The sequence below is a fragment of the Schistocerca americana genome, chromosome 10 (assembly GCF_021461395.2).
Source record: "Schistocerca americana isolate TAMUIC-IGC-003095 chromosome 10, iqSchAmer2.1, whole genome shotgun sequence".
Taxonomy (NCBI): Eukaryota; Metazoa; Arthropoda; class Insecta; order Orthoptera; family Acrididae; genus Schistocerca; species Schistocerca americana.
In genome coordinates this window covers 101,024,683-101,040,511 of record NC_060128.1, presented here as the reverse complement: position 1 = coordinate 101,040,511, position 15,829 = coordinate 101,024,683, and positions in this window count along the sequence as shown.

Here is a 15,829-nt window from a genome sequence, read left to right as displayed (position 1 = left end):
AGTCGGGAACTGCGTGACCGCTACGGTCGCAGGTTCGAATCCTGCCTCGGGCATGGATGTGTGTGATGTCCTTAGGTTAGTTAGGTTGAAGTCGCTCTAAGTTTAGGGGACTGATGACCTCAGATGTTAAGTCCCATAGTGCTTAGAGCCATTTCGTTTCATGGCCCACATACATTAAACGGAAAGAGTGGCCAAACATACAGCGAAACGCACAAAAATACTGAATGAAAACGTAATTACTTATAAAGTGGGTATTTTTCGTGAACACGACTTCTGGTGTAAGCCCAGTAAAAAATGAAAGTTCGTTGTTTATTCTGAGAAAAATTTAAACGTGATTCTTTGTATTATTATTATTATTAGTTGCAAACAGTCTTGGTTGCAATTTCAGTTTTTTATTTATCAACCACGCGTTTCACCTTATTTACGCATCTTGAGGCTGATCTTAATTTGGTATTCCTTAGGATCTACAACGTATTTACTGAGGTTAACGAAGGCGATGTTGGCCTGATATAATCAACGACGCCCTTTAGCTACACTGTGTAAAGGATCGTCCTAAGAAACACCAAATTAAGGTCAGCCTGGAGATGCCTAAATAAGGTGAAACGCGTAGCTGGAAAAAAAAAAAAAAGTTGGAACCAAGACTGTATTCAACTAATATAATTAAACACTGGTTTGCTGATTCATGCCACAGATGGATTGGAAGAATTTCTGTCATTGTTAATGTTGTATTTCATGTAAGAAAATAAACATTGTTAACATTATATTAAATAGTTTCTAACTCATTCGATGTCAGCAAACTCATCATGATTTGATAAAATTCTTTTAGTAAATAGTGTTTTGTGTTTATTGGTGAATAACACAACGAGCCAAAAATGCTTTTAAATTACTTTATATCAGTGCCTTAATCGGTTTAGGACTACCACAGCTAACATTTCAGTTACGATGGTATTTGATCAGCGGCATGTCATCTGCTCCTGCACTATACAAGAATGTCGGAACATTTATAACCAGTTTAGATGTTGTTCCATTGTTAATATGCCTACATTAATTTAGCTGCAAGGTGAAGTATATTTTACACGCGTACATGCGTTCAAGTGGATAGCGATTAGTGTTGTGACAAAGTCAATCACCTACATCTACATGGGTTACTCTGCAATTCACAGCCGGCCGGAGTGGCCGAGCGGTTAAAGGCGCTACAGTCTGGAACCGCACGACCGCTACGGTCGCAGGTTCGAATCCTGCCTCGGGAATGGATGTGTGTGATGTCCTTAGGTTAGTTAGGTTTAAGTAGTTCTAAGTTCTAGGGGACTTATGACCACAGCAGTTGAGTCCCCTAGTGCTCAGAGCCATTTGAACCATTTGCAATTCACACTTAAGTGCCTGGCAGAGGGTTCATAGGACCATTTTCGTACTACTTCTCTACCATTCCACTCTCTAATGGCACGTGGAAAAAAGGAACACCTAAATCTTTCCGTTCGAACTCTGATTTCTCTTATTTTATTATGATGATCATTTCTCCCTTCGTAGGTGGGCGTGAACAAAATATTTTTCCATTCGGAACAGAAACTTGGTGACTGAAATTTCGTAAAGAGATCTCGTCGCAAGGAAATCCGCCTTTATTTCAGTGACTGTCATCCCAACTCGCGTATCCTATCAGTGACACTCTCCCGCCTATTGCGCGATAACACGAAACGGGCTACCCTTCTTTGCACTTTTTCTATGTCCTCCGTCAATCCTACCTGGTAAGGATCAAACACCTCGCAGCAGTATTCCAGCAGAGGACGGACAAGTGTAATGTAGGCTGCCTCTTTAGTGGGTTTGTCGCATCTTCTAAGTGTTCTGACAACAAAGCGCAGTCTTTGTTACGTCTCCCCTACAATATTATCTACGTCGTCTTTCCAATTTAAGTTGCTCGTAATTGTAATTCCTAGATATCTATTCGATTTGACAGCCCTTAGATTTGTGCGATATACCCCAAATTTTATCAGATTTCTTTTAGTACCCATGTGGATTAACTCGCACTTTCCTTTGTTCAGTGCCAGTTGCCACTTTTCGCACCATACAGAAATTCTCTCTAGATCGTTTTGTAATTGGAATACATCGTCTGATGGTTTTAATAGACGGAAAATTACAGCATCATCTGCAAACAATCTAAGGGGGCCGCTTAGATTATCACCGAGATCATTTATGTAAATCTGGAGCAGCAGAGGGCCTATGACACTACCTTGCGGAACGCCACATATCACTTCTGTTCTACTCGATGATTTACCGTCCATCACTACGAACTGTGACCTCTCTGAGAGGAAATCACGAATCCAGTCACATAACTGAGACGATACTCCATATGCACGCAATTTGATTAATAGTCGCTTGTGAGGAACGTTTTCAAAAGCCTTCTGGAAATCCAGGAATATGGAATCTATCTGAGATCCCTTGTCGACAGTACTCATTACTTCATAAGAATAAAGAGCTAGCTGTGCTGCACGAGAACGATATTTTCTGAAACCGTGTTGGTTATATTTCAGGTCATTTTCTTCAATGTGATTCATATTGTTCGAGTCAGGATATGCTCCAAAATCCTACTGCAAATTGAGGTTAGTGATATGGGTCTTTAATTCGTATGCAGTTTGGGTTGCAAAAACACACATTGTAAACAAATCACTGTGGCAGGCTTCATAATATTCGCAATAATAGTTACAGCATCACAAAAATGTTCAAATGTGTGTGAAATCTTATGGGACATAACTGCTAAGGTCATCAGTCCCTAAGGTTACACACTACTTAACCTAAATTATCCTAAAGACGAAGAAACACACACCCATGTCCGAGGGAGGACTCGAACCTCCGCCGTGCCGACCGCACAGTCCATGACTTCAGCGCCTTAGAGAGCATGACACATGTGCTTTATACTCAATCTATGTTTGCACATGTAGAAATGGTGGTCGTATCGCATACTATAAAAGGCATTGGTAGAGTTGTCATTTGTACGAGGTGCATTCAAGTTCTAAGGCCTCCGATTTTTTTTCTCTGGACTGGAAAGAGATAGAAACATGCACATTGTTTTAAAATGAGGCCGCGTTCATTGTCAATACGTCCCAGAGATGGCAGCACTGTACGGCAGATGGAATTTTACCGCCAGCGGCGAGAATGAGAACTATTTTAAATATTTAAAATGGCGACGTTTTCCTTACTTGAACAGTGTGCAATCATTCGTTTTCTGAATTTGCGAGGTGTGAAACCGATTGAAATTCATCGACAGTTGAAGGAGACATGTGGTGATGGAGTTATGGATGTGTCGAAAGTGCGTTCGTGGGTGCGACAGTTTAATGAAGGCAGAACATCGTGTGACAACAAACCGAAACAACCTCGGGCTCACACAAGCCGGTCTGACGACATGATCGAGAAAGTGGAGAGAATTGTTTTGGGGGATCGCCGAATGACTGTTGAACAGATCGCCTCCAGAGTTGGCATTTCTGTGGGTTCTGTGCACAAAATCCTGCATGAGACCTAAAAATGCGAAAAGTGTCATCCAGGTGGGTGCCACGAATGCTGACGGACGACCACACGGCTGCCCGTGTGGCATGTTGCCGAGCAATGTTGACGTGCAACGACAGCACAAATGGGACTTTCTTTTCGTCGGTTGTGACAATGGATGAGACGTGGATGCCATTTTTCAATCCAGAAACAAAGCGCCAGTCAGCTCAATGGTAGCACACAGATTCACCGCCACCAAAAAAATTTCGGGTAACCGCCAGTGCTGAAAAAATGATGGTGTCCATGTTCTGGGACAGCGAGGGCGTAATCCTTACCCATTGCGTTCCAAAGGGCACTATTGTAACAGGTGCATCCTACGAAAATGTTTTGAAGAACAAATTCCTTCCTGCACTGCAACAAAAACGTCCGGGAAGGGCTGCGCGTGTGCTGTTTCACCAAGACAACGCACCCGCACATCGAGCTAACGTTACGCAACAGTTTCTTCGTGATAACAGCTTTGAAGTGATTCCTCATGCTCCCTACTCACCTGACATGGCTCCTAGTGACTTTTGGCTTTTTCCAACAACGAAAGACACTCTCCGTGGCCGCACATTCACCAGCCATGGTGCTGTTGCCTCAGCGATTTTCCAGTGGTCAAAGCAGACTCCTAAAGAAGCCTTCGCCGCTGCCATGGAATCATGGCGTCAGCGTTGTGAAAAATGTGTACGTCTGCAGGGCGATTACGTCGAGACGTAACGCCAGTTTCATCGATTTCGGGTGAGTAGTTAATTAGAAAAAAAAAATCGGAGGCCTTAGAACTTGAATGCACCTCGTACTTAAGTGATTCATGTGAAAAGGTTACCGGCGTTATTATGGTCACACCACGGAAATTAACATGCTTTGAAGAAGAAATGCTAGCTGAAGTTAGACGCATGGGCCATTCCATTCCGGAAATCGTTAGGGTGTTCAATATTTCAAGATCCACAGTGCCGAGAGAGTATCGAGGGTACCAGGTTTCAGGCAATATCTCTTACCAAGGACGACTTAGAGTGGCCGGGGATCTTCACTTGACAATCGTGAGCAGCGGCTTTAGAGTTGTCAGTGCTAACAGACAAGCAACACTGCGTGAAATTGCCTCAGAAACCAATGGAGGTGGGACGACAGTGTGGCAAAATTTGGCGTTAATGAAATATGGCAGCAGACGCCCGATGCGAGTGCCTTTGATAACGAAATCGCCTGCAACGCCTCTCCTGGGATTGTGACCATATTGGTTGGACCCAAGGCGACTGGTAGGATGAGACTCGAGTTCAGTTGGTGAGAGCTGAAGGTAGGGTTCGAGTCTGGCGTAAGCTCCACGTCGCAATGGTACTGTGCAAACTGGTAATGGCTTCGTAATGGTGGGCTCTGTTTAGATGGAATGGAACGGGTCCGTTGGACGTTGGGCTACTTGGAGACCATTTGCAGCCATTCAACGATGTCATTTCCGAAACAATGATGGAATTTGCAAGGATGGCAGTGTGCCATGTCACCAGACCACAATTGTTCACGATGGTCCTGAAGAAAATTCTGGTCTATTGGAGCAAATGGTTTGCCGACACACATCGCCCGACAAGAATCCCATGGAACACTTACGGGACATCATCGAGAGGTCAGTTCGTGCAAAACAATCCTGCGCCGGCAATACTTTCGCGATTATGGACGGCTACATGGCTCAATATCTCTGCTTGGGACTTCCAGTCACTTGTTGAATCCATGCCACGTTGACTTGCTGCACTACACTGAGAAAAAGGAGGTTTAAATTGATAATACCAGGTATCCCATGACTTTCGTCAACTCAATTTAAAGTGCACTCATTACCTATATACAAGAGCCTAAGAAATTCACCTGCGTAAAACTGCTTAGGGCCCCGGTGAGCACGCACTAGTGCAACAACACGGTGCGACATGGACTCGACTGATGTCTGAAGTACTACTGGAGGGAACCGACATGACGAATCCTTCAGCGCTGTTCATAAATCCGTTAAGAGTACGAGGGGGTGGAGATCTCTTCTAAACAGCACGTTGCAAGGCCTCCCAGATATGCTCAATAATGTTCATGTCTGGGGAATTTGGTAGGCAGCGGAAGTGTATGTATTCCTGGAGGCACTCTGTAGCAATTCTGGACGTGTGTGGAATTGCCCAAGTGCGTCGGAACTCACAAGGGATATGAAAGGATGCAGGCGATCAGACAGGATGCTTACATACGTGTCACCTGTCAGGGTCGCATGTATCAGAGGGCCCATATCACTCGAACTGCACACGCCCCACACCATTACAGAGCCTCTACCATCTTAAACAGTCCCCTGCTGACATGCAGGGTCCATGGATTCTTGAGGCTGTTCCATACGCATACACATCCATCCAGTCGATACAGCTACAAACGATACTCGTCCACCCAGGCAACAAGTTTCCAGTCATCAACAGTCGAATGTCGGTGTCTACGGGCCCAGGCGAGGTGTAAAGTTTTGTGTCGTGCAGTCATCAAGGATACGCGAGTGGGGCTTCGGCTCGGAAAGCCCGGTTAGATGACGTTTCATTGAATGGTTCGCACGCTGACACTTGTTGGTGGTCCAGATTTGAAATATGCAGCGGTCTGAGGAAGGCTTGCACTTCTGTCACGTTGTCTTCAGTCGTCGTTGGTCCCTTTCTTGCAGGATCTTTTTCCGGCCGCAGCGTTGTCGGAGATTCGATGATGTTTTCCGGTTCCTGACGTTCACGGAACACTCGTGAAATGGTCATACGGGAAAACCCCACATCATCGCAGCCTCGGATATGCTGTGTCCCATCGTCCGCGCGCCGACCATAACACCACGTTCAAACTGATTTAAATCTTGATGAGCTGCCATTGTAGCAACAGTAACCGATCTAACAACTGCGCCAGGCACTTGTTGTGTTATATAGGCGTTGCCGACCGCAGCGCCGAATTCTGCATGTTTACATTTCTCTGTACTTGACTATGCATGCTTAAATCAGTTACTTTGGCGCTTCAGTGTAAATACTACATGAGCTGTAACGTTATGTGAAACACTGTACAGTATCATCCTATGCGTCTTTGGTAATGTTTATTGTATGGGCTTTGGCCTGCTGTCAAGGGCATATTTCTCTGCTAAACGGTTCATCTCCCAAAAATGGGAACATCACTGGAGGCCCTTACGACTCAGATAGCAGCTACAATCTCCAAATAATGGCCAGATGTGAGCTGCACTACCGCACTGATAGTTCAGTACAAACTTAATTATGTATAGAGACAGTACATCCATTCCGAGGATCAAAAATCTCGACCACTTTCGCCTGTTGGTAATAATGGCAAGATATCTGTCTCAGGGATTCGATGATTATTGAGAATGTTTAAAATTCAATATTATAAATGTGACATAAAGTCATGTAGGAGTGTTTGTTATTGTTGTGGTCTTCAGTCCTGAGACTGGTTTGATGCAGCTCTCCATGCTACTCTATCCTGTGCAAGCTGCTTCATCTCGCAGTACCTACTGCAACCTACATCCACCTGAATCTGCTTAGTGTATTCATCTCTTGGTCTCCCTCTACGATTCATACCCTCCACACTTCCCTCCAATTCTAAATCGGTGATCCCTTGAAGCCTCAGAACGTGTCCTACCAGCCGATCCCTCCTTCTAGTCAAGTTGTGCCAAAAACGTCTCTTCTCCACAATCCTATTCATTGCCTCCTCATTAGTTACGTGATCTACCCATCTAATCTTCAGCATTCTTCTGTAGCACAACATTTCGAAAGCTTCTGTTCTCTTCTTGTCCAAACTGTTTATTGTCCAGGTTTCACTTCCATACATGGCTACACTCCATACAAATACTTTCAGAAACGACTTCCTGACAATTTAATCTATACTCGATGTTAACAAATTTCTCTTCTTCAGAAACGCTTTCCTTGCCATTGCCAGTCTACATTTGATGTCCTCTCTACTTCGACCATCATCAGTTATTTTGCTCTCCAAATAGCAAAACTCCTTTACTACTTTAAGTGTCTCGTTTCCTAATCTAATTCCCTCAGCATCACCAGAGTTAACTCGACTACATTCCTTTATCCTCGTTTTGCTTTTGTTGATGTTCATCTTGAAAAGACACTGTCAATTCCGTTCGACTGCTCTTCCAAGTCCATTGCTGTCTCTGACAGAATTACAATGTCATCAGCGAAACTCAAAGTTTTTATTTCCTCTCCCTGGATTTTAATACCTACTCCAGATTTTTCTTTTGTTTCCTTTACTACTTGCTCAATATACAGATTCCTTTATTGAGTTTCGATTCCCCCCAGGGGGGATGAACTGGCAGCAGCTTAGGACGCCACTTTTCAGCCTACAGAATAGTTAAAAACATTAATAAGAAGATAATAAACAATAAAAACAGGCGATAAAAACTGTAAAATGGCAGAAAGTCGTGGAAGTTAAAATTTAAAAACAAAGGGTTGGTGATGCTAATTAAGACACACAGTAAGTAGATAGGAACAATAGTAGACAGAGAATTGAAAAACACAACGGCAGTCTGGTTTCTGTTCGGAAGATAAAAAATAAGACCTAGCGACAGTATGGTTCCTGTTCGCAACACGCAAAAAGGAACAAAAGATGACGCACTACACTGAACACTCACTGAAACACTGCACTATAGACACAAAGATGACACACCACAGCCGAAGGTAGATGGGGGTCACAATGTCACAACTTTACACATGTATAATTTCTTTTTTAAGAATTTTGTATGCTGGTTTCACGATGATGTTTACTTGAATTTTTATCAGAAAAATAAGATTTTGCCCATATGTTCTGTATTTTGAGACGCACTTTCGTCAACATACGTCAAGAATTCAAATGTAGTTCTTACTTTGGCCAACAATCTGTGCGTCGCTTTTTAAACGTGTATCGACATGGATACACGACCTGTCGTGATCAAGCCTTCGTCGCATTACGCACCTTGACGCTGGTCATTGCTTGCACGGAACTTCAACAGTTATGGTCAGACCGTACAACTAAGGGTGCCACCTGCTTTCCTACATTTCGATAATGACATTCTTTGTCGTCTACATCAAAGTCTTGAACATTACGCAGTACCTCGAAGAAAACGATATATTGACACATAGTCAGCACGTTTCAGAAAATATCGTTCTTGCGAAAACACAACTAGCTCTTTATACTCATGAAGTAATAAGTGCTATCGACATGGAACGTCAAATTGGTACCATATTTTTAGATTTACAGAAGGCTTTCGACACCGTTCCTCACAAGCGTCTTCTAACCAAATTGCGTGCCTATGGAGTATCGCCTCAGTTTCCTGTCAGAAAGGTCACAGTTCGTAGTAATAGACGAAAAGTCATAGAGTAAAACAGAAGTAATATCTGGCGTTCCCCAAGGAAGTGTTATAAGCCTTCTATTGATCCTGATCTATATTAACGAGATAGGAGACAATGAGAGTAGCCGTCTTAGATTGTTTGCACATGATGATGTCATTTACCGTCTTGTAAAGTCATCAGATGATCAAAACGACTTGCAAAATTATTTAGAAAAGATATCTGTATGTTGCGAAAAGTGGCAATTGACCCTGAATAAGAAAAAGTGTGAGTACTAAAAGAAATCAGCTAAATTTCGATTACGCGATAAGTAACACAAATCTGAAGGTTGTAAATTCGACTAAATACTTAGGGATTACAATTACAAATAACCTAAATTGGAACGATCACATAGATAATGTTGTGGGCAGAGTAAACCAAAGACTGGGATTCACTGGCAGAACACTTAGAAGGTGCAACAGGTCTGCTGAAGAGACTGCTTACTCCACGCTTGTCCACCCTATTGCGGAGTATTGTTGTGCTGTGTGGGATCTGCATCAGGTGGGACTGACGGATGACATCGAAAACGTACAAAGAAGGGCAGCTCGTTTTGTGTTATCGCGAAATGGGGGAGATAGTGTCACAGACATGATAGGTGAATTGGAGTGGCAATCATTAATACAAAGGTGTTTTTCGTTGTCACTGGAACTTGTCACGTAATTTCAATCACCAGTTTTCTCCTCCGATTGCAAAAACATTCTGTTGGCATCCACCTACATGAGGAGAAATGATCATCACGATAAAATAAGAGAAATCAGGGCTCACACAGAAAAGTTTAAGTGCTCGTTTTTCCCGCGTGCCGTTCGAGAGTGGAACGGTAGAGAGACAGCTTGAAGGTGGTTCGTTGAACCCTCTGCTAGGCACTTTATTGTGAATAGCAGAGTGATCACGTAGATATAGATATATTTGTATTTAAAATGGTATGTATTCCATCATCAAGCAGTGTTTTATTCTTGGAAAGTGTTGATATAGAACTGACTCCTATAAGACATCTGAGTGTCTGTAAAATTTTGTAATGTAACGTCTGTTACATTGTCTGCTTATAATAGGTTGCTGGATGATGGGCTGAACCCGAAACGCACTATGAGAGTTAATAAACAAATTCACACAAAACCAGCGACTGTTTTTAAGTAACCACGCAGCTGTTTTACATTCCTTCCAATAATCAATTTACAAAAGATCCACGGGTGTGCTGCCGGTATACAGTGTCCAACGGGCATAATATTTCGGCGATCATACATGTCGCCATCATCAGGTGAACTGACGGACTGAGCTCCTGTGAACGTGCCGGCACGGAGATCCGTTCACTATGGCTGCTCAGGGGGAACTGGGTTCGGTCGCGGCGGCGGCCGATTTAAATACCCTCCGCCCGCGGCGCGCTCCCTCCGCCGTCCGCGCCCCGCGCCGCGGTCTCGCGGTGGAACAGATTGCGACGGCGTCTGAGATGACGTCGGTGTGATGGCTCTGTCCGCCGTGGTCGTCACAACTATACGTTTGCTCGATTTACTCTTAATTAACCCGATCGCTGGTTCCCACGCCTTGCTAAGATTATAGCCACATTCACGGTTTATGAGGTCGTCATTGGTGCGAATTTCGATGGCCTCTCTAACAACGCTGTCCCAGTATCTCGACGTCTGTACCAGAATCCTCGTGCGGTCATACTCCGTGGCGTGATTTTCCGACAAACAATGTTCAGCGACCGCCGACTTGCTCGGCTACATCAGTCGGGTGTGCCTCTGGTGTTCACGGCATCGATCCTCGACGGTACGCATCGTCTGACCAATATACGACTTGCCACATTGACACGGAATCTGGTACACGCCGGCCTTCCTCAAACCGAGGTCATCTTTGGCGCTCCCCACCAGTGCACGGGTTTTATTCGGAGGACAACACACAGTTCCGACCCGGTGTTTCTTCAAAATGCGGGCGATTTTCCCCGAGAGTGCGCCTGTGTATGGGATAAACGCAGTGCCTACCTCCTACCTCGTGACTTCATCCATCTCAACAGGTTGTGCTGTAGTGGTTGGGCGGAGAGCACGTTCAATCTGCCACTCTGAGTACCCATTTTTTCGAAATACAGTTCTCGGATGTTCCAATTCCTGGGGTAGACTCTCTGCGTCAGAGATAGTGCGCGCCCTATGTACTAGAGTTTTGAGCACCCATTCCTCTGTGAAGGGTGGTGGCAGCTGTCTGCGTGCAAATACAGTTCCTCCTGAGCAGTCATAGCGTACGGATCTCCGTGCCGGCACGTTCACAGGAGCTCAGTCCGTCAGTTCACCTGATGATGGCGACATGTATGTTCGCCGAAATATTGTACCCGTTGGACACTGTAGACCGGCAGTACACCCGTGGATATTTTGATTATCAAATACGCCGGGAGAAACTCAAGAATCACAATTTACAAAAGATTCATGTCTCCACGATGACTTCCAGTCTCCTTAAGAACTGACAGCATTTTGTCGAACTGCGTCACAGACGTACTTGCGAAAGGAGGAAACTATAAGGTTCCACATTCTAGAATACAAACGGAACCCGACGTTGTTAATATCTAAGCTGGAATACCTTTTTGTACCGAAACAAGTTCACCGGCTACATATGAAATACGCATGTAATCAGCGAAGGTAGTGCTTCTACATCTACATTTACATGGATACTCTGTAGAGCACGTTTAAGTGTCTGGCAGAGGGTTCATCGAACATTTCAGTGACATTGTCTCCCTTGTTTCGTACTAGTACAAAACGTCCGGCCCTTCTTTGAACTTTCACGATGTACTCCGTTAGTATCATCTGGTAAGGATCCCAGACCGCGCGGCAGTATTCTAAAAGAGGACGGACAAGAGTAGTGCAGGCAGTCTCTTTAGCAGATCTGTTCCATTTCTTAAGTCTCCTGCCAATAAAACACAGTCTTCGGTTAGCCATCCCCACAACATTTTCCGTGCGGTCCTTCCAATTCAAGTTGTCCGTAATTGTAATTCCTAGGTATCTGGCTGAATTTACGGCCTCTAGATTTGACTGATTTATAGTGTAGCCCAAGTTTAACGGATTCCTTTCAGCAGTTATACGGATGACCTCCCACTCTTAGTTATTTAGGGTCAATTGCCAAGTTATTCACCATGTTGTTGTTGTTGTGGTCTTCAGTCCTGAGACTGGTTTGATGCAGCTCTCCATGCTACTCTATCCTGTGCAAGCTTTTTCATCTCCCAGTACCTACTGCAACCTACATCCTTCTGAATCTGCTTAGTGTATTCATCTCTTGGTCTCCCTCTACGATTTTTACCCTCCACGCTGCCCTCCAATACTAACTTGGTGATCCCTTGATGCCTCAGAACATGTCCTACCAACCGATCCCTTCTTCTGGTCAAGTTGTGCCACAAACTTCTCTTCTCCCCAATCCTATTCAATACTTCCTCATTAGTTATGTGATCTACCCATCTAATCTTCAGCATTCTTCTGTAGCACCACATTTCGAAAGCTTCTATTCTCTTCTTGTCCAAACTATTTATCGTCCATGTTTCACTTCCATACATAGCTACACTCCATACAAATTCTTTCAGAAATGACTTCCTGACACTTAAATCTATGCTCGATGTTAACAAATTTCACTTCTTCAGAAACGCTGATCTTCCCAGAGGTCGGCTTCTACTAGTTTTTCCATTCGTCTGTAAGGAATTCGTGTTAGTATTTTGCAGCTGTGACTTATTAAACTGATAGTTCGGTAATTTTCACATCTGTCAACACCTGCTTTCTTTGGGATTGGAATTATTATATTCTTCTTGAAGTCTGAGGGTATTTCGCCTGTTTCATACATCTTGCTCACCATAAACATATCTTTTCTAAATAGTTTTGCAATTTGTTTTGATCTTTTCATGACTTTCCTAGTCGATAAACGACAGCGTCATCTGCAAACGCCCTAGGACGGCTGCTGAGATTGTCTCCCATATCATTTACATAGATGGCGAATAACAAAGGGCCTATAACAGTAACTTGGGGAACTCCAGAAATTACTTCCGTTTTAATCGATGAGTTTCCGTCAATTGCTACGAATTGTGATCCCTCTGACAAGAAATCAGGAATCCAGTCATGTAACTGAGACGATATTCCATAAACACGCAATTTCACTACAAGCCGCTTGTGTGGTACAGTGTCGAAAGCCTTCCGGAAATTCAGAAATACGGAATCAATTTGAAATCCGATGTCAATAGCACTCACCACTTCATGCGAATAAAGAGCTAGTTTTGTTTCCCAAGAACGGTGTTTTCTAAAACCGTCTTCACTGTGTGCCAATAGACAGTTTTCGTCGAGGTAATTCACAATGTTCGAACACAATATGTGTTCCAAAATCCTGCTGCATATTGTGGCTAATGATATGGGCCTATAATTTTGTGGATTACTCCTTTGACAGTTTTTGGATATTTGTGTGACCTGTGCAACTTTCCAGTCATTGGGTACGGATGTTTCGTCGAGCGAGCGGTTGTGTATGATTGTTAAGTACGGATATATTATATCAGCATACTCTGAAAGGAACGTAACTGATATACAGTCTGGACCGAAAGACTTGATTTTGTTAATTGATTTAAGTTGCTTCACTACTCGGAGGATATATACTTCTACGTCATTCATCTTGTCAGCTGTTCTTAAAACCAAACAGCAACTTGACAAAAGGTGAGACGAAAGTTGTGCGAGATCTACATTCTCGGTAGGTAACTGCTACAGTGGTAGTGAACAAAGAAGTTTAACGCAGTAAAATTCGGGACATGTTAGAAACAGAAAGACACAGAGAGCTTAAGTGGGACCCCTCAAGTTCTGATCTTAGCACACTGCGGATGGGTAGCGAGTTTACCCCTGTTTCACGATCAGTCCGTTACAGACGTTTCTCATGGTCACTCGCATTTTCTACGCGCTGTCTGTTGACGTCTTGTGCTGTTATATATTTGAACTACCTCCCATATTTAGGTGTTTACACCACTTGGCTTCATGTACGTTCTCCTTACTTTGCATTTTGATACTACGCTTGAAGTTCCTCCTGCTTGTAGACAGGGTCTTATTCAGAAAACAAAAGTAAGAAAAGGGACCTGAAACACTTTCGGGGGTTTTGGACGATTGTTCACATGTTGCTAATGAGAACGAAGATCTGTGTTACTGTGCGAATCAATGTTTGTTCAGTTGTGAGGGCGATTCTGGTGGCAGTGACATCATTAGATATGTGAAGAAGTTAAAGATGGCGGTCTCGTCGAATGCAATAACGTTGAAGGTGGTTCCATTCTTGTGAATGATTCATTTCGTTATATCGGAAATATTAACTGGCTATGCCAGCACACAAATGAGGTTCGAGCACAATCTAGATCGTGTTACGATAACGAGTAAGCTAATAAAAGACTCCCCGATTTCTCAAGAAGCGTCTCATCAAATCAGAGCCGTTGCCACCAATAATGTATGGTTTACCATTGATTCACAACTGTCGCCTTCCATTAAGATCTGCTGTTAGGGCTATTGATAGTCTTACGAAAGGGACTACCAAACACATGGCAACATTACCACAGCCATTTATAGCGAAAATTGGTCTTTGTATTAAATATTCCGTTCATCTGAACGAAAAATAAAAATCCTTCAAGTTAAGTCCAAATGATGTTATGGTCAGGTTTGATGCGTCACTGTTTACTACTCTATTTCCAAACTACAGGGTGTATTAAAAAGAAACATCCAATTTGGCACGTCTGTATTTCTTAAACTAATAAACACATACAATGAATTCTGGTGTTTTAAACCGTGTTACGGTAACGACTAAGCTAATAAAAGACTCCCCGATTTCTCAAGAAGCGTCTCATCAAATCAGAACCGTTGCCACCAATAAGGTATGGTTTACCATTGATTCACAACTTTCGCCTTCCATTAAGGGACTACCAAACACATGGCAACATTACCACAGCCATTTAGAGGGAAAATTGGCCTTTGTATTAAATATTCCGTTCATCTGAACGAAAAATAAAAATCTTTCAAGTTAAGTCCAAGTGATGTTATGGTCAGGTTGGATGTGTCACTGTTTACTACTATATTTCCAAACTGCAGGGTGTATTAAAAAGAACCATCCAATTTGGCACGTCTGTATTTCTGAAACTAATAAACACATACAATGAAATCTGGTGTTTGAAGAACTGGAAACTGAAAATGTTTCTTCTCCATAGCTTTTCAGAGTTTTTCAATAAGCCACCCTTGAGATGCACGGCGTTTGTCAGTGCGGTATTCAAACTGTTCTCACACTGCAGCGAGCATGTCTTGAATTTTCGATCTCGGCTGTTATGCGATGTCTCAGTTCATTTATTCTTGTTGGTTTCGGAGTCTCATAAACCGAATCTTTTATAAACCAGCCGACCCGAGTGGCCGAGCGGTTCTAGGCGCTACAGTCTGGAACCGCGCGACCGCTACGAACGCAGGTTCGAATCCTCCCTCGGGCATGAATGTTTGCGATGTCCTTAGGTTAGTTAGGTTTCAGTAGTTCTAAGTTCTAGGGGACTGATGACCTCAGAAGTTAAGTCCCATAGCACTCAGAGCCATTTGAACCATTGTATATATATATATATATATATATATATATATATATATATATATATATATATATATAACATCATCATTTAAGACTGATTATGCCTTTCAGCGTTCAGTCTGGAGCATAGTCACCCTTATAAAATTCCTCCACGATCCCCTATTCAGTGCTAACATTGGTGCCTCTTCTGATGTTAAACCTATTACTTCTAATTCATTCTTAACCGAATCCACGTACCTTCTCCTTGGTCTGCCCCGACTCCTCCTACCCTCTACACCTGAACCCATGAGTGTCTTGGGTAACCTTGCTTCTCCCATACGTGCAACATGACCCCACCATCTATAGAGTTCATTCCCAGTTTTTCTTTGATTTCCTCATTGTGGACACCCTCCTGCCATTGTTCCCATCTACTGGTACCTGCAATCATC